The sequence below is a fragment of the Choloepus didactylus genome, chromosome 3 (genome assembly GCF_015220235.1).
Source record: "Choloepus didactylus isolate mChoDid1 chromosome 3, mChoDid1.pri, whole genome shotgun sequence".
NCBI classification, from domain to species: domain Eukaryota; kingdom Metazoa; phylum Chordata; class Mammalia; order Pilosa; family Megalonychidae; genus Choloepus; species Choloepus didactylus.
The window spans coordinates 94,701,895-94,728,720 of NC_051309.1; the positions used below are offsets into that span (position 1 = coordinate 94,701,895).

Genomic DNA, 26,826 nt, shown 5'->3' on the forward strand with positions numbered 1-26,826 from the left:
AATCACAAGGAATTATGAAGGAAATATGAATAGGGCCTTGATTCTCATTAGGACAAGGAGGAGCAGAGAGTCTATTGCCAACATGTTGGGGTTTGAATCATGTCTCCCACAAAAGACATGTCCAAATCCTATCCCCACCCCCAGTCCTGTGGGTGTGAACCCATTGATAAATAGGACCTCGCAAGATGTTACTGGTCAAGGTATGTACTCATTTGTGAATAGGATCTTCCAAGATTCTATTTTGATAAGGCCAAATAGAATCAGAGTGGACTTTAATCATATATCTGGAATCCTTGCAAGGCAGAGGAAATTCTGATGTTATCAGTCAATAGAAGTCAGAAAATGAATCCAGTAGCCATGTGACGGGACTGTCACAGAAGCCAAGGAACCCCAAGGATTGGGGCAAAACAGCATCAGAATGCTACAGACTTTGGAAAAAAGAGTGACCTATCTATACCTTGATTGTGAACTTCTTGCCTCCAAAACCATGAGAAAATAAATGCCTTTTGCTAAAAGCAACCCATTTTGTGGTATTTTTCATGTCAGCCCTGGCAAACTAAAACACAAAGGGAGATTAAAAGCAATGAAATAATATAGTATCACCATTGTGTAACCCCTACTAAATTAATTAGTGGATCTAGACAATGATCATCAATGGTTGCTGACATCACACAAGGAGACCATCAGACATCAAGTACTTCTGGATGGAAATACACAAAAACACCTACGAAATAATCTTGCCCATAAAGTCTGATCTGATTTTGACCAATATTTAGTCTAAATCTAACTACCAGTTCAGAGGAAATACATTAGACATATTACCACAAAGATTTAATCAGCAAATCAGACAAATGACCAATTTCTTCAACAAACTGAAAGGGGAGAGAAGGTGTTTTTGTTTCCTAGGCTGCTCAAGAAAATACCAAGAAACAGGTCAGCATAAACAATGGGAATTTATTCATTCACGGTTTGATGTTGGGAAAAAGCCCAAACCAAGGCATCATCAAGGGTGATGCTTTCTTCCCAAAGACTGTGGCATTCTGTGGCTGGCTGCTGGCAATTCTTGGTCCTTAGTTTGTCACAAAGCAGGGCACATGGCAGCATCTCCTCACCTCACTGTTCTCTTCTTGCTTCTGTTGAATTCAGCTCCTTGCTTCCCATGGCTTTCTCTTTTATCTGTCCAAATTTTACTCTGCTTATAAAGGACTCTAGTAATAGGATTAAGACCCAACCTCATTCAGTTGGGCCACACTTTAACTGAAGTTACCTCATCAAAAGGAACTACTTACAATGGGTTCACTCCCCCAGAATGGGTTAAATTTAAGAACATGTTTTTCTGGGGTACTTACAGCTGCAAAACTTTACAGAGGCAGAGAAAGAACCTATAGATTAAGAGATTTACAGTGATACAGTCGCAATGTCTGGGCTGTATTTGGATCCCGATTAAACAAACTAATTCTAAAGTTAAATATAAGCCCTTTCTCCCAAGCAGTTACTGCTGAGAGTGCTGAGTCAGAGCACACATTTATTATTTAAAAATCAAAATTAAAAAAAGTCTGTACCCCCCCACTACCAAAAAATTTACAAAAAAAATCTGCGTCTCTGACAGCAGAGATTTTTTTTTCTTTCTCTTTTATAAAATAACCCAATGAAGCCTCAGAGACCAACCTGCCCACCTGCCCACCCATGGATGGCAGCAGTTTCAGGAAGGACGCAGGATACTAAGCCCTTCCCGCTGCCGAGACCCAACACTGCTATCCTCGTTCCCCAGCCAGCAGCCAACGGCATCGGATCCACCCCGTTCTGAGGTCACTGAGTAGTTTTTATTACCGGACAAATTTGGACTTGCTGCCCAACGTGCAAAAAAACCAATCTTTGACACCCGGGTTTCACAGAGAGGAAAAGCTTTACTACAGAGCTCTATATAAGGAAACAGGAGGCAAACAGCCTCAGAGCTGTCTCCCTGAGTCAAAAGAGTTTAGGGTTTTTATGGGATTTAGACAAAGGGAAGTGGTGTTAGAGACACTGGCAGATATTGATTGATTGGTTATGATTAATTGGAAATGTGTCAGCACAGGCCTGAAGACTGACAAAAGCTGGGGTAACCATTAGGTTACAGTTTGCAGCAGTGTTGTAAAACATAAGTAACAAGAAAGGCAGTGGAAGTAAACTAAATTACATTTATAATTAAAATCCTGTAGTCAGTAGTTATGATCTACAGGTTAACAGAGGCTTTTGGTAAGGACCCAATGGAGGGGTCCTAAAAAGAAATGGGCTAACTGGTATCAAGAGCAGCTACACGGTTACAGTTCTTGATTCTGGTTGATTCTTGTTCCTTGCCTTGTCCCCACTTCCTCCATCCCTCCCAACCCCCCACCTTCCCCTCTCAGGCTCATGCTTTGGCCCCAGCACTTGCTCTCCTCCTCTCTGGAAAGATTGTGGCCTGTGGCCCTGGGAGCAGCCATCTGAGTCATGCTGAGTAATGCCCCAGAGCACCCAGTTACCCCACAGACTCGCTCTTCATTGGGGACCTGCCACCCCATGACTCGATGTGGCTGAGGCAATGCTCTAGGAGAAGTCCAGCCCAGCCACCACCCCTCTTCTCCATCCAGGTCTGGAAGGGCATGATCACACACAGCTCCTTGGCCTACACTTAAATGAACTTCCAGCAGCCAGCAGACTTGGAGTATGCTTTGGATACCTTGAATTTTGATGTTATAAAACACAAGCCAATACAAATTATGTGGTCTCAGCATGATCCATCACTTTGCAAAAGTGGAGTTGGCAACATATTCATCAAAAATTTAGAGAAATCCATTGACAATAATATGATATATTTTCTGCTTTTGGTAATACCTTTTCATGTAAGGTGGTTTGTTATGAAAATGGTTCCACAGACTATGGTTTTGTACATTTTGAGACACAGGAGGCAGCTGAAAGAGCTATTGAAAAAGTGACAAGATGCTTCTAAATGATCATAGTGTTTATTAGATGATTTAAGTCTTCTAAGGAATGAGAAGCAGAATTTGGAATTAGGGCAAAGGGTTCACCAATGTTCATATCAAAAATTTTGAGAAGACATGGATAATGAACACCTGAAAGATCTCTTTGGCAAGTTTGGACCTGTCTTAAGTGTGAAAGTAACACATGATGAAAGTGGAAAATCCACAGGTTTTGGATTCTTGAGCTTCAAAAGACACAAAAATGTGCAGAAAACTATGGCTAAGATGAATGGACAGGAGCTCAAAGGAAAACAAATTTACACTGGTTGAGCTCAGAAAAAAGTGGACGGGCAGGCAAAACATAAGCACAAATTTGAATAGATGAAACAATACAGGATCATCAGATACCAGGGTGTTATCCTTGATGTGAAAAATCTTGATGATGGCTTTGATGTTAAACATCTCTGGAAAAAAAATTTTCTCCATTTGGTACAATCACTAGTGCAAAGGCATGGAGGGTAGTCACAGCAAAGGGTTTGGTTTTACATGTTTCTCCTCCCCAGAAGAAGCCACTACAGCTATTACAGAAATGAGCTCACCTCACTATCAGTATATGCAGAGAACGGCTACCGTAATAGCTGTGCCCAACCCCATAATTAATCCCAACTAGTCAGCACCTCCTTCAGGTTTCTTCATGGCAGATGTCTCACAGACTTAGAACCGTGCTACATACTATCCTCCTAGCTAACCTGCTCAACTAAGACCAAGTCCTTAGTTAGGGTGCTAGACCTCATCCATTCCAAAATATGCCTGTTGCTACCTGCTCAGCTGCTCCTAGACCACCATTTAGTTCTATGAGACCAGCTTCTTCACAGGTTCCATGAGTCATGTCAAAATAGTGTGTTGTTAATACATCAACACAGACAATGGGTCCACATCCTATAGCCCCGGCTGCCACTGCGGCAGCTACTCTTGCTGTCGGCAACATTCCACAGTATATATATGCTGCGGGAGTTCCCAATCCTCAACAATATCTTAATACACAGCCACATGTTACTATGTAGCAGCCTGCTCTTCATGCACAAGGTCTGGAAACTTTGACTGCTTCCATGTTGACATCTGCCCCTCTTCAAGAGCAGATACAAATGTTGGGTGAATGGCTGTTCTCTCTTTTTCAAGCCTTGCACCCTACCCTTGTTGGTGAAATCACTGGCATGTTGTTGGAGATTGATAATTCATAACTTCTTCATATGCTTGAGTCTCCAGAATCTCTCCATTCTAAGGCTGATGAAGCTCTAGCTGTAGTACAAGTTCACCAAGCTAAAGAAGCTGCCTAGAAAGCAATTTACAGTGCCACTAGTGTTCCAACTGTTTAAAATTGATAAGGGACCATGTACAAAACTCATGTTTCACCAAAGAAAAATATCTAAACATCAAAAAACTTAAATGTTGTAGGGAAAGGAAAAAAAAAAAAAAAAAACCCTGGAAAATAAATAAATAAAGGAAAGGAAACTTTGAACCTATGTACTAAGCAAATGCCAGGTCTAGCAAACATAATGTTAATCCTAGATTACTCACTGATATAAAAATTAACAAAAATTACCAAAAAATAATAAAATATAAAAATGAATTAATGTTTTATAGATCCTGAGAAAAAGTTTTCAGCAAAGTACAAAAATTTAAAGCATTCCTTTCTTTGATTTTGTAATTCTTGACTGTGAAATAGCTCAGAGCATTGCCTAAAGAATAACTGAGCAAGGAAACAAAATCTGGATTATAAAATTCTTGCTTCAATAAAAATTCCTGAAACAATGAAAAAAATAAAAAATATAAAACAATTGAGGATATTTAATACTGAGTATATAAGTTATAAAATTAAGAAATGATTATTTTTGGGTGTGATAACGGTATTATAGTATTTTTAAAATGTCCTTATCTTTTAGAAATACATAGTAAAATACTTTGAAATGGAAATAAAATGATAGGCTTTAAAATAATATGGGTGGAGAAGGTGGGGGCAGATGTAGGCTGAGGTACGGCAGAAATGAGATTGGCAAAAAGTTAATAATTGTTGAAACTGATTGAGATGTATTGGAAGTCCACTATATTACTGTCTATTTTCTATATGTTTGAATTTTCCCATGATAAAACATTTAAAAACAAAAAGGTTGCATTAAAATATTGTGGAAATTCCTTACTAACTCTCAACCATCCATTTAAAGAGGATGGTTTTAGAAAATTTGAATGCTCCTACATGATGTCCACAAGTTGACTAAATGACTGGAGGCTTGCTTCCAAGCCCTCTGTATATGATTTTAGGCAATAACAAGAACAGGAGCCAGATGGTATGGAAAACATACTTATAGTGGGTTCATTAGCCAATTGAAAGCTATAATTTAGTGGAAAGAACCAACAGTTCTCTTTAGCTTTCAAAATGTTTTTGAACTCTGCAAGAGGCATGTATATTGCTCCAATACAAACGTGTAATCTTTGGCCCAGACAAATGAATGCTCTTGTGGACAATGACAGTGTAGAATCTGTCACATCCTTCAGCTGGAATTTGCTTTGGTTTCACCATCTTACCACATCCTTCCTTAAGGGGTCCTCTCTTCCTCTTCCACTTTATGCATCCTCCACCCCTCCTAACTTGTACAAAGGAAAGAAACCTCATTATTTTCCTTGTCCAGCTTTTCACACATATCACTGCAAGAAATTAATTTTTAAATACATAATATATTAGGTTATTTCTGGCCAGTCTTATTTAGTAATTGAGCCTTTACTACAGTTAAAAACCAGACTGACTAGTTTATCAGAAAGTTGAAAGTAATGCCTCTCTCCAAGATTGCCTGAGTATCCACTGTTTTGGGTTTGGTTTTTTTTTTTTTTTTTCTTTAATTGAAATCACAACATAGAGTGACCTCCAAATGTGTCTTTAATTTCCATTCTGTCATCATATTACTTCCTCAACTTCCCAATTTCATTAAGTATGTGTAAAGTCCATTAAGAAATCTTGGAGTTGAGCCCAGAATTTGTGTTATAAATCTGTGAAAACTAACAAGATATGCCAAAGATAGGAATGGGGTCATGAAATGCAACCAGGAATAGTACATGCTAGTCTAAAGAAAGAATTTTCTACCAAGTGACATCAAGTCTGTTCTTTGTTTTATGCATTTTAACACCAACCTCTGCCTTATTAGATGAATGGGGTAAAAAGATTATTTTAATCTTATTATAGAAAATTTAAAAATTATAAGTTACCTCATTATCTATGTTATTCTGTAAACCACTACCTGCTTGCTACTCTAAAATAATAAATCTATCATTTTATTTCCCTGTTCAAGACTCTGTTGTCTAGGAAAGTCATAAAATACATTGGCATATTAACAACCTTCAGAAAATCTACAGTAAAGGAAATTGTTTAGCACAATATTTTCCAAGCTTATATCCCCTTTTTGTTTGGAATGTTTATTAACATCCTGTTGGACTTCCAAATCTCCTTCTCAATCACATTAAGAATACTTTCGATTAAGGGGAAACTAACAAAGGCAGAGCAAGAATAACTAAGTTATATCTTTGAACATTTTCAAGGGACTTTTCTTTTAAAAAGTTCACTTCTGGGATGATGAAGTAGTCATGTTTTTGCTATTCCTTCTACTAAGTTCAACTAAAAACCATGGATATTATCTATAAAACAAACATAAGAAAACTCTGAAAGGTGGAGAAAAGAAGACAGACTGGCTAGTGAACTTGGGACCTAAGAAAGACATGGTAGTGAGTTCCATGGGTTTTCTTTTTGCCTTTTATATCCCAGACTTGGAACTGAAGAAGCTGGCAACACAGGAATGCCAACAAGCACAGATGAAAAAATCCCCAAGTAAAGCCTGCTCTGTCTAGTTGGAGGAGCAGCCTAGCAAGACAGAAAACTTTTAGACAAAAACTAGTCTAGACAAAGACCACAGAAAAAACTGTGACCCCACCCACATCAGTAGTCTAGTGGGGAGACAAGACTTCCACCCATGAAAGGCTGTAGTAAGGCACACCAATACCCCCCTCCCCACACACACACATACAAATAGACACACACACTGGAGTGACATCAGGGAAGGTCAAGAGGGAGCCAGGACTTTCATCCCCACCCAGCAGTAATGAAGCACTGCTCCCTCTCCCTGCTGAAACAGTGTTAGAGGAAGTCTAGGGGAGAGCAGGACTTTCAACAATGGACATTTGAATATGTCCACTCATCATACCAAGAATCAGGAAAATCTGAAACTAAAAGAAAAGAAACAATCAATTATTGCCAACCCAACATGACAGAGATGTTAGAATTCTTTGACAAAGATTGTAACGCAATCAAGCTAAAAATGCTTCAATGAGCAATTGCAAACACATTTGAAACAAAATAGAAAAATATATAGAAAGCCACAGCAAAGAAACAGAAGATATAAAGAACCAAGTGAAACTTTAGAACTGGAAAATATAGTAACCAAAATGAAAACCTCACTGATTGGACTCAATAGCAGAATGGAGGGAACAGGGGAAAGAACAAGTGAACTGGAAGACAGAACAGTAGAAATTACTCAGTCTGAACAACAGAGAGAAAAGAGACATAAGAAAATGAATAAAGTCTCAGGATCTGTGGGAGTCTTAACTAAAAAGCTACTATTCATATCATTGAAACCCCAAAAGGAGAGAAGAGGGCAAAGCTAAACCCTGTCAAAGAAATTGCAGCAGGAAACTCCCCCAATGTCATGAGGCAAGAATCTACAGTTTCAAGAAGCTGGTGAACTTGATAAATAACATCTGTAAAAAAAACCTGCAGCTAATAGTATACTTAATGGTGAAAGACTGAAGGCTTTCTCTGTAAAATGGGGAAGAAGGCAAGGATAGATGTTCAAACCACTCATTCAGTCTAGTGCTGAAAATTCTAGTCATTGAAATAAGGCAAGAAAATGAAATGAAAGGTATATAGATCAGAAAAGAAGAAATAAAAGTCTTAATTTTCAGATGACATGATTGTCTATATAGAAAATTTTAAGGAATCTATAAAAAAAAATAGAACTAATAAATGAGTCCAACAAGGTCACTGTATACAACATCAATTGCATTTCTATATGACCAGCAGTGAACACCTTGACACCAAAATTAAAAACATGATACCATTTACAATTTCTCAAAAGAAGAAATACTTAGGTGTAAATCTAATAGGGTGTATATAGGATTTGCATGCTGAAAACTACACAGTGCTGAAATCAAAGAAGGTCTAAATAAATTGAAAGGCATTCAGATTGGAAGACTCAACATAGTAAAGATGTCAAATCTCCCCAAATTGTTATACAGATTTAACACAAGACATTTTGTAGAAAGAGACAATTATTCTAAAATTTATATAGAAAGGCAAACAAACCAGAATAAACAATTTTGAAAAATAACCACAAATAAATAAATGCTAATTAAATAGCTATAGTCATCAGAACTGTGCAGTATTGGTGGAAGAATAGACACCAAACATAAAATGTAAAACTATAAAACCTTTCGGAAAAAAAAGCAGAGAAAATCTTTGGGATCTGGGGCTAGGAAGAGTTCTTGAACCTGACCAAGAGCACAATCCATAAAAGGAGAAATTTATAAGTTTGATTTCATCAAAATTAAAAACTTTTGCTCTGTGAAAATTTTCATTAAGAAAATGAGAATACAAGCTACAGACTGGGAGAAAATATTTGCAAATCAATTATCTGACAAGGGACTAGTATATGGAATATATAAAGAACTCTCAAAATTCCGGAGTAAAAAACAAACAATCCAGTTAGAAAACGAATAAAAGACATGAAAAGACATTTCACTGAAGAGGAAATAAGGATGTGAAAGATGTTCAACTTCATCGGTCATTAGAAAAATGCAAATTAAAACTGCAATGAGATACAGCTACAACACACGTATCAGAATAGCAAACATAAAAACTAGTGACACACCAGATGCTGATTAGGAGTAGAAAAACTGGTTCATGCATGCATGGCTAGAGGGAACGTACAATGGTAGATCCACTCTGGAAGACAATTTATCATTTCTCAAAAAACTAAACATGCAACTACTATACAACCCAGCAATTTTACTACTGGGCATTTATGTTCACACAAAAACCTGTAAACAACTGTTTAATGCAGCTTTATTCATAATAGCCCAAAAACTTGCAACAATTCAGACATCCTTCTATGAAGGATTAAGCAAACTATGATACATCCACACCATGAAATACTACTCAGCAATAAGAAAGAAAAAACAGTACTGATACACACAACGATTGCCAGAGAATTATGCTGAGTGAAAAAAGCCAATACCAAAAAATAACATACTATATGATTTCATTTATATAACATTCTTGAAATGGCAACATTATAGAAATGGAGAACAGATTAGTGGTTGACAAGGATTAAGAAGAAGATGTGGTTGGGAGTGGGGGGGTATATCTCCAAAAGGCTAACATGAGAATCTTTGTAGTGATGATAATGTTCTGTGTCTAGCTTGTATCAATTTCAATATCCTGGTTATAGTATTGTAATATAGTTTTGCAAGATATTACCATTGAGGGAAACTGGGTAAAAGGTATAAGGGATCTCTCTGTACTATTTCTCACAACTGCATGTGAATCTACAATTATTCCAAAGTAAAAAGTTTAATTTTGAAAAAGCCATAAGAAGCCACATTTAAAGATAACTTTGAGACTAGGAATCAGAAACCTAAATTCATTCTATGCTAATATAACTAAGAAAAAATAACATGAATTTTAATTCAGGGAATCAGCATGCCTATCAAATGGAACACAAAATATCACATAATTTTCTCAGGTTCTTTGGAAAAAATTTAAAATATAACCACCAATTCTTAATTCAGCAAATAACGATTTCCACTGAAGTTAACTCATATTAATAAAAGAGTATCTTTAAGAACCTAAAAGTTAGTATTTTTATTAGGAGGATATTTCTTAATGTAAATACAGGATGCTGAATAAGTTAGAGTGGGCAATTTGGGGTAAGAATTTAAAATAGATAATTTTGAATATTGTATTTGATTTTAAATATAAACAAATTAAGAGTCATTATATAATACTAATTCATTCCTTCAACACACCTTTGCCAAAGGGTTACTGTGTGTCAGGCATTGTACTAGGATCTAGGGGCAGCCCATGAATCATTAAATGAATAATTTTCTAGAATATATTTACAAAACTACCTTATTTGTCCTAAGACTTAATTTTAAATTTATATATATATTCATATATATATATGTTTATATGTAAATATATATACACACACGTATATAAAAGAGAAAAAAACCTTTTGCTTAAATAATAAATCCCAGGAAATATATAATAATATAAATATATAAAAGTATAAGTAGTATAAAATTACATGTAAACATATATATGGGAAAAGAAAAGAATAAGTAATACTCCATATCACACCTATTTTAGTAAACCAAACAACAATAATAATAATAATAAAAAACAATAAAAAGCCAGGATATATTCATTGGATGAAAAAAAAAACCCTTTTTGCAGAAGTTTCATTTCATTTAACACTCACAGCCACTTATGAGATAATCATTTTGATATATACTTATTCTACAGATGAGAAAACTGAGACTCAAAAAGTGATTTACCTAAGGTCACAAAGCTAGCAAATATCTGAGCTGAAATTAGACCTCAGATCTTTCCATCTCTAAGCCCCTGCTTCTTTTGCATCATGCCAAACAATACTGCCCAAACAATAATATTTTAAGTGTATAAAGGTATACATGAAAATTTTGAAATTTTTAAAAGTGTTCTCTGCATGCAGTATTATAGAAACTTCAAAATGATCCTCAAAGTTAGGAGTAAGTAGACATTTTCTCTTCTTTATGGTTAACGTACTGACGCTGCAAAAAGTTAATGATTTGCCCAAGGTCAGCTACCAAGTCGGGGCTAAAGTCAGGGCAAGAAGCTGAATCCCCAACTGGAGAAAAAATTCCTGTTTTTCACAATATGCCTCTTGTGAACCTATAAAATAGCAAAGTCATTTTAACACCAGGCGTTGTCAGAGGAAAATCCTCACCAGCCTTGGGAAGTGGCATTGGGCAGGGAAGAGGGGGTGTCATGGCAGTGAGTCGGAAATGACTAGAGCCCAGGAGAGCAGGGAAATCCATCCTTCAGGTGAGGCAACAAGCCACATCCTTGACCATTTGTGTGAACATTTAGAAGAGTTTCCCTAGTCCCTGCCACAAGAATTTGTCTTTGACCTAAATGTGTCATTTTTGGTCAAAGCACAATATTTTTCTGGGAATTTTTAAGTAGATACCCTTTTCTTGACTCCTTGCCCTGCAAGTGTTTCTCAGTCTTGGACTTTTTTAGATGTCCCTCTGCACCCTGGTGGAGACAGTCCTTTCAAGATGCTGAAAATATTCATGGTAGTAAAAGTCAGGTAATATATACAGTATATATAAAGAAATCCTTCAACTTAACTACCAAAAGAAAAAAACCCACTTAAAAAATGGACAAAAAAACTTGAACATACATCTCTCCAAAGAAGATATACAAATGGCCAGAAAGCACATGAAAAGATGCTCAACATCATTAGCCATCTGGGAAATGCAAATCAAAACCACATTGAGATACCATTTCACATCCATTGGAATGGCTGCTATTTAAAAAACAAAAAATAACAAGTTTACAGAGGATGCAGAGAAATAGGAACACTCATTTTGTAAAATGGTGCAGCTGCTATGGAAGACAGTTTGGAATTCCTCCGAAAGCTAAGTATAGAACTACCAAACGACCCTACAATTCCTCTACTAGGTATACACCCAAAAGAATTGAAACCAGGGACTCAAACAGATATTTGCAGAGTGATGTTCATAGAGACATTATTCACAATTGCCAAAAGAGATGGAAGCAACCCAAGTGTCCACCAACCAATGAATGGGATAAAATAAATGTGATCTATACACATACACACACGCACACGCACACACACACACACAATGGAATATTATTCAGCCATAAGAAGGAATGAAGTCCTGATACATGCCACAGCATGTATGAACCTGAAAGACAACATGTTGAGTGAAATAAGCCAGACACAAAAGGACAAATATTGTATGATCTCACTGATCTGAAGCAACTAGAATAAGCAAACTCATAGAATCAGAATCTAGAATATAGGACAGGGTGGGGACAGGAAATGGAAAATCAAGGCTTAAAATGTACAGGGTTCCTATTTGGAATGACAGAAAAGTTTTGGTTATGGATGGTGGTGTTGATAGCACAACATTGTGAATGAAATTAACAGCACTGAAATATATATCTGAAAAAGATTAAAAGAGGAAATGTTAGACTGTATATATGGTACCACAATAAATTTTTTAAAAAAATTCATAGAACTACACTGCACAGTGAATCCTAATTTAAGCCATGGACTTTAACAGCACAATTATAGAAATGTGCTGTCATCCATTGTAACAAATGTTCCACATCATGACAAGATGTTGGTGGAGGGGTGGTGTATAGGAATCCTGTATTTTATGCACAATTGTTCTGTAGGCCCACAACTCCTCTAATAAAGAAAAAAAAAAAGAATTTTAAAAAGTAATAAGGTGAATTTTAAAAAGCCACGCAACTAGGTAAATGGATCTTGAGGACAGCATTTTGAATGAAGTACTCCAGAAACAAAAAACAAACATTGTAATGCCTCACTAATATGGACTAACTATAAAGTGTAAACTCTGTGAATTGAATCAGAGCAGAGGTTATCAGGGGAACACTTATTGTAATGGTTCCTAGATTGTAAGCTCAAACAGCAGTCACATCTGTTCCTGAGTTGTAATGGTTATCTCCAAATTCTGAGATGCTGAGCTTTTTATGTATAGCCTGGTCTGTCTCTGGAACTTTAGGTCTCTGCATGACACCTGGAACTCAGAGCTACAGCTCGGCAGCTATGAATGTCAGTATTACCTCATACAGCAACTGCTAAAAAAGCTGAAAAAGAGTTCAGACTTCAATTAGAGATATGAATGAAGTGGATCTGGTTAGGACTAAGGCAAATCAGGCCATAGGGTAAAGGATGACATTGAATGTGTTTTAAAACTTCAACTTCTGTGTGAGACCAAGGGAAGAGACTTTTATTTGGTGCAGGATCTATATTTTCTGTAGCACACTAAATAGTTTAACTTGTACAATCAGTTTATTCAACCAACAAAATTACGTGGAACTTTGAATAGGAATTGAAATCTGGTAGGTTTGTACAGGTTAGTGTGAAATCCCAATACCTCCCAAAGTAATTTGGGCAGAGAATAAAAATGTATTTGCAGCCCCCACCCCCCGAGGAAACTGGGGAAAATGCAGGAATGTTGGACTTCCCCACCTGGGTTATTACTAATACTCTCACAAACATTGAGGACTACCAATTTAGTAGGCTGAGCCCTCGATCTTGGGGTTTACCCTTATGAAGTTTGTACTGCAAAGGAGAGGCTAAGCCTACTTATAATTGTGCCTAAGAGTCTCCCCCAGAGAACTTCTTTGTTGCTCAGATGTGCTCTCCCACCCCCTCTAAGCCCACCTACGTGGAACATGATTCCCAGGGGTATAAATCTCCCTGGCAATGTGGGACATGACTCCCGGGGATGAGCCTGGACCTGGCATCATGGGATTGAGAAAATCTTTTTGACCAAAAGGGAGAAGTAAAACGAAACAAAATAAAGTTTCAGTGGCTGAGAGATTTCAAATGGAGTCGAGAGGTCACTCTAGAGAGGGCTTTCTTATGTGCTACATAGATATCCCTTTTTAGTTTTTAGTGTATTGGAATAGCTAGAAGAAAATACCTGAAATTGTTGAACTGCAACCCAGCATCCTTGATTCTTGAAGACAATTGTATAACTAACTATGTAGCTTACATGGGTGACTGTGTGATTATGAAAACCTTATGGCTCACACTTCCTTTACCCAGTATATTGGACAGATGAGTAGAAAAATGAGGAGAAAAATTAAATGAATAATAGGGTGGATGGGGGGGAAGGAATGCTTTGGGTGTTCTTGTTTACTTTTGTTTTTATACTTATTTTTGTTTTGGGGGTGGGCAGTAAGGAAAATGTCCAAAAATGGATTGTGGCAATGAATGCACAACTATATGATGGAACTGTGAACAATTGATTGTACACTGTGGATGATTGTATGGTATGTGAATACTCAATAAAACTGAATTTTAAAAATTCAGGAAATAACAATAATAATGCAAGAAAAATAAAATGATGTAAATGGACACAGAAGGAGCTAATGTCTCATTCATCCTGGGTAGTAAGTGCCATTATCATTCCCATTTTGCAGATGAGGAAACTCAGGCTTAGAGAGGATGGGTAATTTCCCAAAAGTCACCCAGCTAGCAATTGGCAGAACCAATACTTGAAGCAGTGTGTTCTGACTCCAGAGATTCAAAATTTTAACTTTGCTGCCTGTAACATCACTTAATCAACTCATAGTTACCTGCTTACTGAGGGACACATAGCAACCCCATCAGGGAAAACTACTACTAGTATCACTAATATTAATAATCATAATTGACATTGATTGAGGCTTTTGTCTTCGCCAAACTGGGTTAAGGCTTTACACCTAGTATTCCATGTAATCCTTGAAATAACTTTATGTTGGTCAATTAGCAAACAAAAGATTTGAGGTACAGAGAGATTCAGAAACTTGCTCAAGATCACACAGTAAACTACTGGCTTGAAAATTCATGATTTTCTTTCTTTCCTGCATTATTATAGTTTCCTTCTGTAATTTCTGAGCCTTTTGAAAGTTTTATCTACTATGGTGCTATCAAAGAAAAAAAAATTGGACACAAATTTTAAGAGGATCTGTGGCCATAACCAAACATACCCAGCCAAAAGACATTCAAACATTAATTTCAAGAGTATTGTGCTCTAACCAGCTCAGAGAACTAGCTCTTGACATATCTCATGAAAATCACATACGAAATATTTCAACAGTAATATTTCAGTGTTCTACATGTGGTCCAGTCCCAAGACCTCTAAAAGAATCTACTGATGGCAAATTTTTCACATCTCCCCCTCCCACACATCATATCCCACACAGTAATTTGCTTTTTAATTAAAAATACAGGCATAGGCAAAACACTATAACTTGGATATTTCATAATTTAATACAGCTAAGGTATTAATCTTGCCTAAAGGAGTAACAAAGAAAAAGAGACTTCCAATTGTGTTTGGGTAGTGAGATGCTTGGAGCTTGAAGCTCAATATCTCTATAATCTTAAAGATGATAGGGAGAGAAATGTTTAAATGCACCAGTAGTTTTCTATTGTTTGATGGGGATGTTAGACTATATTTGGGGAAAGACTGAATTTGGCATAAAACTTAATGGGTCTTTTGGTTATGCAAATATGAGTGCCAAGTCCTCTGCTGGAGGGAAAAGTGGGGAAATGAGATGCTGAAAAGCAGTCTTCACTGGGGGATCCTATGTCTCAACAATGATTATGATGATTATGAGGAGGCTACTGACTTTGGGGAGGGCATGGAGAGTCAATTTCTCTTATTCTAGAAGGAAAGGGGAGTAGGGGCCCAGGAACCCAGGTGAAGGGGCACGCCCATCTGTAATATAGCTAGTCTACCACCTGTCTGCGGTGGGGCAGAGAGATACATGGCCCTCTGAGAAGGTGTGAGGCTGACAGATGTTAGAAACATCTTAGATTGTATTCACTGATGTCTAATATAGAGTTTCATGATTCTCTTTCTTTCCTACATTATCATTTCCTTCTGTGATTCCTGAGCCTCTTCAAAGGTTTTTCCGAATGCTACTGCCTGGTGGTAACTCTACTTTGGGGAAGTAAGGAAGAGGCTCAAGTCCACACTTGAAAAAAATGTGTAAGGGGAGAAGAGGAGAAAACTGGCAAATCAGTTTTCAGATGGCTAAGAATTGACTGATGGAAAGTGGCCAAGGACACCAACAGGAAAAAAGAAATAAAAAATAAACAAGAATATGATAAAATGACTGGATTCCTACAGTCAGGCTTGATGGTAGTGTGAACCATTTGGGTAGCGAACAGATGATTCTGAAGGCAGTTTGGCAGATTTGGTTACTTTCCCCCCCCCTATTTTAAAAGGTTCCAATTTGTTTTTCTTTTATAATGAGTCACTGATGATTCTACTATATACAAATAGTTGCCATGGTGCCTTACTTTGCCAGAGCTGACATAACAAATACCACAGACCTGTTGGCTCAAGCAACAGGAGTTTATTTTTCTCACTGTTTTGGAAGCTGGAAGTCCAAAATCAAGGCATCAGCAGGCCATGCTTTCTCTGTAGTCTGTAGGTTCTGGTGCTGGCTTCTCAGCAATCCATAACTCAAGCTCAGCCTCTGTCACATGGCCTTCTGTCTCCTATCTTCTCCTCACTCCTGCCGCATAGTTCAAGTTTCCTTTGCTTATGAGGACTCCAGTCACACTGGATTAACTCTCACCCATAGGATATGTCTTTGTGGGGGATATGATTCAATCGCTACTATATGGAAAAAACAAGGGTATAAGATACTGTACAAGCATGAGTTTCAGAGTTAGAAAACCCTTAATTCAAACCCCAGTTCCATCCTTTGCTTTATTTCGCTCGCTTGAATCTTGATTTCATCACCAGTACAATGAGGATAATCAAATCCAGTTTTACATGTGTGTTAAGGGAAATTTTGGGAATGTATATCAAGTGACAGAGAATATTTTTTAAGGTAGAAATGAAAGAAAAAAATCTAAACAACTACCAAAGAAATAAATAAATGTTTTAAAAAGAAGCATTTAGCCAAGGTATTCCTTACAATCATTCATTCAGTTCTTTAGCAAGTCTATTCACATGATTATATATAATATAATATCACCAAAAACAATAGCAGGAAGGCCTTCATTTTCTTTAACCGGGACTGGCTAGTGCAGCCCCACATTTTTCCAAAATGTCTATTCTGTAGCCTATGAATATTTGGTTATATTGCTATAGCTTTCCCAAAATAAAGAATGGTCAAGCCTCCTTTCTTATTTGTTTGACCAGTGCAATTGGTAGAAGCATTCTCTTTTAGGGAAAAAAAATGGTTCCCTTCAAAGGAATTCTGGAAAGGGGGAAATAAGATGTCTGTGAGTCTTTCCTGCTTAGATATCTTATGTAAGCCTTATTTTTCACACTCATTTCTTTACCTGAATTCCTCAACACCACTCACATGCATAAAGGAGCACATTTATATTCCACTGCTATAACTTTTAAAGAAAACATAAGATTGTTCACACACAAACACACACACACACACACAAAACCACAATCAATGCCATTTTTTTCTAGTAAATTAATCTCCATAAGCCATCACTTCATACTGGATACATCCTAGAGGATACAGAATGGTAAAAAACTATTTTTTAAACCTGATCTTCTCATCTAGGAATTGAATTGTGTTTAGAGGAAAAATAAAGTAGGAACAGGGGAGCTTCCTTCTTCAGACTAATTATTTTCAACTGATGGCAAAATCCTGCCTGGTCTAAACTCTATCCAAAAGAGACAGTAAGCTACCCACACACACAAAAAAACTAACAACTTAAAATTCCTACCTCCCTTTTCCTTGTTCAAGCTTAAAATACTACCAGTATTAGTTTCATGTTCTTCTTGGCTATTAAATCACAAACCACACTGGGTGGTGAGAAAGAAAGAAAGAAAAGAGTCATTATACTCAGCCAAACCAGACAGTTCCACAAATAGCTCTATAAAAATCAGCTAAATTATGATTTTTCACTCACTCATGAGTCATAAGAGAAATGTTCTAACTATCCAGCTATGCCAGTTGAGGGTGGGAATTTTTAATTAGACAAGTAAATAGAGTTTACTTGAAAGAGATAAGAGACCAGCAGAGAAACTCTGTCCAGGTGGATAAAAAGTTGTCTACTTTTTTTCTTCTAATAGGAAGTCAATATAGAGACCAGAGAGCTTGGGCTCAGATGCTTCCAGGCTTGTCTCCTACCACACGGTGTTGCACAACCACAGACTGCACACTCCAGTCATTCTCCCCGACCTTGCTGTCACCAGGTCTTTCTTTTCTTTCAACTTCACCCCCCTCTCTGTTGCATCTGCTCTCCACATCCTCTTCTTCCTTCTCCCGGAAGTCTCCCCAACCCCACCTCCTTTCAATCACAATAGACATTTTCCTTTCCAAACATTTCATATTTCTATTATATCACTTATCTTCTTTCTGAGTGTTAGCTGAATGCATCTTCCCTACTAGATTGTAAAATCTGTGACAATGAGAAATCTCTCTCTTCTTGTGCTTTAGTTCTCCCATAGAACCTAACATGGTGCTTTGAACATGAAACAGGTACAGTATATTCTTGAAACTTTATCTAATGTAAGTTCTTCTATTACTAAGCTAGCTTCCTCTCCTGTAAACCATATACTTTCAAAGCTGAAAAGTAAGGTTGGAATAGGAAAGATGAAATATGAAGAAAAATGTGAATTTTCACTTGATGGAAGGGAAAGGAAGTAGGGAGGAAGACTGACCCAGCCCTTCACCACTCTGCCCTGACCAGACCAGGGAGCTCTCATAGTCACAGAGATAAGAAGGCATTGTTTAAACAGAAATAATTACTTAAGGGAAAAGAATTATGAACTGAGAGTGCTACAGGTAATTGAAGTTCGAAGCCATCATTTTCGTAGGCTAACAAAACAGTTGTAGTGTTGGCAAGTATGTTCTCCCCACTTTGAAGTAGGACCCAGCTCTTTATGCTCCCCCAAACAAAAACAACCAAAAAGAAACTCTTTTTCAAGCAAGCATCAGCCAAAATATTTAAATTTTACTGAATATTCCATGGAAGACAATGGAGGAAGTTTAGATCCCATATCACACAGCGAAAAGCATAACAGAAATCTCCACTCAACATGTCTGTTTTCCTACCAATTCCTTGTGAGTCACCAGGTTCAGGTATCTGTCTCTGTCTTTTTCCTTTCTTTCCCTGACAGTCTTCAAAATCTCTTCTAGCATATTAGCTCTGTCCCTAAACTTGCAAATCTAATCAGGAAAATGAAATCCTAAGATGAACCCGGTGGTAGCTGGGGCAAACATCCACTGCTCTTTCATGCTCTCAGAGGTTCTTTTCCCCATCCCTCCATCCCAGGCAGATTTTCAAAGTCTTCACCCCCACAATACTGGGTTTATCAACAGGAACACCTGATAAAAATAAATTACATGCTGTCTGTATATTTACAATCACGTAAAATGGACATAATTGGGGAGATGTGGTTTATTGCTTTGTTGTGGGATTTTGAATCAGTAAGGTGAATGTATCTTCTCACCACCTCCCTTTATCTCCTTCCTACGATGGCACACACACTCATTGTTCTGTATTAATGCCTGTTTTAGTTTCCTAGGCTGCTCAAGGCAAATACCATGAAATGAGTCAGGTAAACAATGGGAATTTATTCACTTATGGTTTTGAGACTGGGAAAATGTCCAAATCAAGACATCAAGGTGATACTTTCTTCCCAAAAACTGGCAACTGATGATCCTTGGTTCCTCTGTCACATGGCAAGACACATGACAGCATCTGCTCATCTCTTCCTTCTCTTCTGGGTTCCTTTTCAGCTTCTTGCTCTCTGTGGCTGTCTCTCTCTTCATCTGAATTTCACTCACCTATAAAGGACTCCAATAATGGGATTAAGACCCATCCTGAATGAAATGGAACACAACTGAAGTAGCCTCATCAAAAGGTCCTACTTACCATGGGTTCACACCCACACAAGTGGATTAAGTTTAAAAACATGTTTTTCTGAGGTATATACAGCTTCAAACTGCTGTAATACCTTCCTGAAAAGATAAGTACAATGGTAGATACTCAAGAACCATTGCTGTTAGAGTCCTTTCTTCAACTACAACCTTGATTGTTTTCATATACACATTCTTCCACTCTATATAACATTTCCCTTTTAGTAAATTTTTAAATACAAAATGTGATACTGTACTTAAATGCTTATTCTCTTATCAGAATCCAAATCTCTATAGAGGAAAAATAAGAATTTAAGTCATTTATGAGTAACCCTATCATTTTCTGATATAGATTATTTTTTAAAGTCTCTCGGTTTGGGCTTCATACAAAGCCAAATTTGAATTCCAGTTTTGCCACTTGCAAATTTCTTGATGTTGAACTTGTATAATCTCTTTGAGCTACAATAAAATAATAATAATAATTGTTACTTAGAAGAACAATGATAATTGAGAGCTTACCACAAAGTGGGAGTGAAGACTTAATGAAATGATTTGTTTAAACTTCTTAGCCCAGCACCTAGAAGATGGTAGGTGTTCTAGTTTGCTAATACTGCTTCAATGCAAAACACCAGAAATGGATTGGCTTTTATAAAAGGGGGTTTATTTGGTTACACAGTTACAGTCTTAAGGCCATAAAGTGTCCAAGGTAACACATCAGCAATCGGGTACCTTCACTGGAGGATGGCCAATGGTGTCCAGAAAACCTCTGTTAGCTGGGAAGGCATGTGGCTGGTGTCTGCTCTGAAGTTCTGGTTTCAAAATGGCTCTCTCCCAGGATGCTTTTCTCTAGGCTGTAGTTCCTCAAAAATGTCACTCTTAGTTGCACTTGGGGTATTTGTCCTCTCTTAGCTTCTCCAGAGCAAGAGTCTGCTTTCAACAGCCATCTTCAAACTGTCTCTCATCTGCAGCTCCTGTGCTTTCTTCAAAGTATCCATCTTGGCTGTAGCTCCTCTTCAAAACATCACTCACAGCTGCACTGAGTTCATTCTGTTATGTCAGCTCATTTATATGGCTCCACTGATCAACTTAGACCCACCCCGAATGGGCGGAGCAACACCTCCATGGAAATTATCCAATCAGAGTCATCACCCACAGCTGGGTGGGGCACATTCCAAAGAAACACTCAAAGAATTACAATCTAATCAACACTGATAACATCTGCCCACACAAGATTACATCAAAGATAATGGCATTTGGGGGACACAATATATTCAAACTGGCACAGTAGGTCTAGCTACTACAGGCCAGGTACTGGGCTAATGATGCAATGTGTGCTGTTGTATTTAATCCAGACAAAAACCCTGGGATTTGGGTACCATTATTTCCACATTTTAATCAAGAAGTCATCTGAAGTTTAAAGAGGTTAAATAACTTGTCCAAGATCACACAGTTAATAAATAGTAAAGGGGGAATTTAAAGCCAATCTGTTTAACTCCTTGTCTGTGAAATGGAGATAATAATTCCTGCCTTACCATATTGTTGTCAAAATTAAGTTAGCCAATCCTGTAACATGTAGCATGTAGTAATCATTCAATAAATTTTCATTTTCCTTCCCTTATGTAAACACTACCTTTCATACTCCAGATCATCAGATAAAAATTACTAATATTACTCTTTAGCATTGCTACCTCTGAATGGCTACAATTTTTCTAAGGAATTTTTTTTTAGTAGAACTATTCATAATTTCATACAGAAAACATGAAAATGCATCAATTGCATCACCATATTCTCTAGATACACCAAAATAAATGCAAACCCCAAAGTTTATATTTCCTAATCACCAAAAAGATATTTAGTCGATAAACCAAGTAAGAATTTACTCAGATTACTCATATTCAATACACTTCTAAAAGCAGTAGGTAATTCACAGATAAGACTAAAAAGTCAAAAAGATTGAGTTATTATTTAGAATTATTTTTAAAGGGTTCATTTTTCCTTTTTAACCATTCTGTAATCAATACATTTTAGTCTTTTTCTGACATCTAGGCAATTCCCAGATGATTATTTAAATTATTTTCTCCTGAAGTATCTTTCTGTGCTGAGGTCAGTCCCATACTCCATTCACAAATCTGTAATTGTTCCCTGATACCTTCTAAACCAATTGCAAAGTCTTTAATCTGACATTCAAAGGTATCCATGACCTTGCTCAAAATGAATTTTTCTGCCTTAACCTCACTCTCTGATATATGTATCCCACCCTGTACCAAACCATTTCCTGGAAACACCTACTTTCTGTCTTTACTTTTATTATTCCCTTGCTCTATAATGCATTTCCTTCCCCCAGTGGATTCCTATTGACTTTTTTCTGTAGTTTCCAAGTGCTTTCTATCAACATTTTGCATATTTTTATCAGCTTTATTCCTTAATACCTTATAGTTTTTTTGCTATTTTGGATTGTATGTTTTTTTCCCTAATACATTTTCAAATTCATCAATGCCAGATAAAGGAAAATTATTTATTTGGGGGAGTTTATCTTGCCTCTAACAGGTATGCTAAAATCTTTTATTAAGTCTTTTGCCAGTTTTGTATAGAATATATACTATTTGTATAATGATTTTTTTCAAAAAATAGTAGTAGCAAGTACAGTTCTAAATGCTTTACATAGATAAGCTCATTGAATCCTACTGAGGTATGTTTTTGAGTTTTTATTCCAGTTTACAGATGAGGAAAATGACACACCGAAAAGTTAACTTGCAAAAAGTCCCCACACCAGGAAGGAGGGGTGTCGTGATCTGAAGCCAAGTAGTCTGACTCAAGCATCCATACTTACCACTATTTGGGGCATATTGCCTGCTTTTAAAAAACAAGGACCATGGGTCCAGGGAGATGTAGATTTACATCCTGGCTCTTGTGATTTGGATAAATCACTACCTCTCCGTACTTCAATTTGCTCATCAAGACAGAGACTAACGTTAAATAGCTATTTTGCAGAGTTGTTCTAAGGACTAAATGAGAAATCATGTGGTAGTGTCTTCTACAGTGGAGCATATAGAAATAGTAGCTACTAACATCTTTGTCTCTTGAAATTCTACCCGCCTGTCTCTGAACAGCTAAGAGCCCTATTTTTCAAGTGGTAGTTGTCATGGACTGTCTTGTCAGCCAGCTATTTGGAACTAGACTGATCTTCTCTGCTAGACTGCATGTTCCTTGGGGAGAGGAACTATGCCTCATTTTTCTTGGTTTCCCCACAACAGTGCCCTGTCTTACACAAAGATGTAAATGTTGGTTGTATACTAAAGAATTTTCAAATCCACTCATTATAAAAAACTTAAATTTACCTGAGTCTGCTAGCACCAGCTTCTTTACAAAAGCATGTACTTATTTCAGGTCCATGAATATCCATATATAGGTACCCTTGCAAGAAATCTCATCTTGTTTTCCAGTTACACATTTTTAGGCATTCATATGACCTAATTTTACCAACCCCTTTTTATGCTCTGCATATGAATTACCAATCAGCATCCAGTTAAAAAAAAAAGTTGGGCACTTGTTTTTCGGGTGTGAAAATGAGTTACTCACAGTGACCTGCCTTGTTTTCATTCACAAAAAACAGTGGCATTGGTGGAGGGAAATGAAAACAGGGAAACTATGTTGAAATCATCATAAGAGGAGGAGAAACCACCATCCTCCAAGTGGTACAGCCTGCACTGCATCACGCCCCAAGAGGTTGATTCATTTCCTCCCTCTCTCCAGTCGCCTGGGAAGCCTTCTCTCATTTCTCCACCTCTCACCGAATCCCACTGTCCTTACCACCGAGTCAGTGAATCACTGACTGGATGCAGTCGCCCCCCAGTCAGGAAAAAATCTTAACTTGGGTTGGAGAAGAAGACATGTCCTTCTTTTTATTTTTTTTTTTAATTAGAGAAAAATAAAAGGGGACTTGCCCCTGGGAAGTTTCTATTATTATTGATAGAATGGATTGAACTATGCAATAATCTTTTTGAGAATGTTCTTATTGAGGTATAACATACATACTGTAAAGTACATACATTGTTAAGTGAGCAACTCAATGAATTCTTGCATACATATGTACGCACATATGCATATGTGTGCGTTTGTGTATAAAACCATGTAGCCCCGCCCAGATCAAAATATAAAGCATTTACAATCCCCAGAAGGCTCCCTCATGTCCCTTCCCAGTCAATAAATACCACCTGCTCCCACAGAAATAACTATTCTGACTTCTTTCACCACTGATTTGTTTTCCCTCTTCTTGAACTTCATGTTTTTTGGAAAATAGTTTGCAATCTCTTATGCTGGCTTCTTTCACTAGCCTTGTCTATGAGATTCAGTCATATTGATGTGTACAGCAGCAGTTAATTGCTTTTTGTTGCTATGGATTTTATGCATAAAGCTGATATTATGAATGAAGTGCTATAAACACAATTGCATGTCTTTTGGTGCATGCACAGGAACTTTTTGTTGCTATATATTATTCTATTCTATGGATTTTATGAATAAAGCTGATATCATGAATGAAGTGCTACTGGTGCATGTACAAGAACTATGCAATAATCTTACCTAATCTTCCTATTTTACTTCTCTGTTTCAATCTGACATACACATCACCATCCAAGGAAGCTCTCTATGTCAGCTTGGGTCCTGGCTACCCTCACAGTTCTCAGTGGGCCCCTCACTGTCTATAGAATTGATTACAAATGCAAACCAGAGTTTTAAGGCCCTCCACGGTTTGCCCACATCCTACCTCTCCAGACTTATCTCTTGTCTAATTTCAAGATGTATTGCCCTCCACAGTCTCCAGTCAAAACACACATTCCCCAAACTTTTGTTTATGAACATACCAATCCCTTCCTACTCAGAAAGCATTTTCTCCAATTATAAATTATGAATAAACATTTGAATTCAAAAATATTGTTTGCCTTAGATTATTTTAAAGATATCTTTCTGAAATGATTTTATGGAGAGGTTATAAAAAGTAACATAAATGACTTAAATGGAATTTTCCATTCAGTTTTAAGAAAACTAAGAACATACATTTGGGACAGTTTGCACAGCTTGAGGTAAAGGATTTTGCAGAATACTGGTTCTGCCACTTCCTAGCTATGTAACCTTGGGTAAGACATTGAACTTTTCTAAGCTTTAATTTCCTCATTGAAAAATAGAAGCAAAACATTCCCACAGGTTTGTTGTAAAGAATACTGCATACAAATTACTTAGATATAGTGGTGGGCCCAAAGGAAGCACATAATAAATAGTAGCTGTTATTATTAATAAAGAAGTTGTACATCATAGAGGCTAAGAGTAAGGATTTGAGAACCAGTCTGCCTGGATTCAAATCCCAGTTCCACTGCCCTAACTTTTCTGTAAATGGTGATTTGAATGGTACCTTCCTCAGATGTTTGTTGGGAGGATTGAAAAAGTTGATATATATGAAGCAGAGTATCTGGCACAGTAAGTAATATATAAGTCTCAGCTACTTATGGTACTGCTATTATTACATACTAAGAACTACTATGACTAATATCATTAACAGAACGCTATCATTTTTGTGTATATGAAGTCCTGATAGACGAAGAAAAGACTAAAGGAGATTAACTGAGAAATATTTAAGAAGGATTATTCCCAATAAGAAAGAAAATTCTACAGAGGCGGGATAGTTGTGTAAATGTAGCGGTAACAAACTGAACGCAGATCGAAATTGAAAGTAAATGTAGCACCTGAGAGCAGATCTGACACAACTCTAGTCTGAATGCTCAATGCAAGGTATTTGCTTGGTTAGCCACAGCTGCCAATACACCCAACACACAATAGCCAGGTCAAGGGCACAGAATACAATGAACGGTGGAGGATTCCAGGGTTTCTAAAGTCATCGGCCTGGGAGCCAGTGGAATGAAGGCAGATACCTTAAAGAGGTCCTGGGAGCCAGGTCTGATGAGGCGTTTAGTGCCAGTTCCAAAGCCCTGGGCAGAGTTGGGGGCTGGTTACAGTGCCAGCGCTGCCCTGAGAGCTGCCGTGAGCTTCTTCACAGCACAGGCATTTAAGCCGGGAGTGTGAGTGATTGGATGTCAATTTACCTCAATCTGATGCTCACCAAAGTGGCATCTGCACTGGATTTTTATAAGTCCCTGTTTGCCTGCTGTCAAGTCAGTCCATATCATTTCTTTGCACAAATGTCTGGTTATCACTTGCTACAAAATATGTTTTTCTCAATTTATTTACATTCTATTTGTGGAGAACATGTTTGCAATACTTTCGGGGGGATTTAAAATTATTGGTATCATTTCAATACACAATAGTGAACCGAAAAGTACCAGTGGTTTCAACCAAGTGTGGACAATAAAAGAGGCCAGGAGTATCAGGGGACTTGCACATGGCTACCAGTTTCCCAGGTGAATTCATGATTCCCAATGGGCATCTTTGTGAGCCCTCGTATCTCACTAATTAGAGGAGCTACCCTTTGTAAAAGGGCCAGATAGTGATCTCTAGTAATTCATTCTGATTCCAACTTTGTTTCTTGAGACTCTTTTTCAAGTTCACCCATGGAGACTAATTACCTCAGGAAAACATCCTCTCTAACACTAACTTAAATAAAGTCTTTCCAGAGCAATCCATTCTTCCTGAAGACAAGTAAGAAGTTAAGAAAAGAGACAGGCTAGGTAGGGGTCAGTGTCTGAGGCAAAGAAAATAATTCCTTGTTTTATTATTTTGTCCCCATTTTACTAACAATTTTCATTAAATAAACTGACACTACCTGTGATGGTTAGGTTCCTGTGTCAATTTGACCAGGTGATGGTGTCCAGGTGTCTGGTCAAGTAAGCACTGGACTAACCATTACTGCAAAGACATTTGTGGCTGTTAACAAACCGGAAGGCTGGTTTATTAAATCATCAGTCATTGGCTGCAGCTCTGACTGAATACATCACTGAAGGGTATGTCTTCCACAATGAGAGAATTCAATAAACTGGGTTTAACCCAATCTGTTGACAACTTTTAAGCGACAAAGTTAGAGGACCTTCACTTCTTCTTCAGCTGGCCAGTGAAGTGTTTCCTGAGGAGTTCATTGAACACCTTCGTTGGAGTTGCCAGTTCACTGCCTGAGGAGTT

The 26,826-nt window shown here is 37.4% G+C and overlaps 1 pseudogene; it reads left to right on the forward strand.

The window, feature by feature from the left end:
- Positions 1–2,498: 2,498 nt before the first annotated feature.
- On the forward strand, positions 2,499–4,318 carry LOC119528718 (annotated as a pseudogene).
- Positions 4,319–26,826: the final 22,508 nt, after the last annotated feature.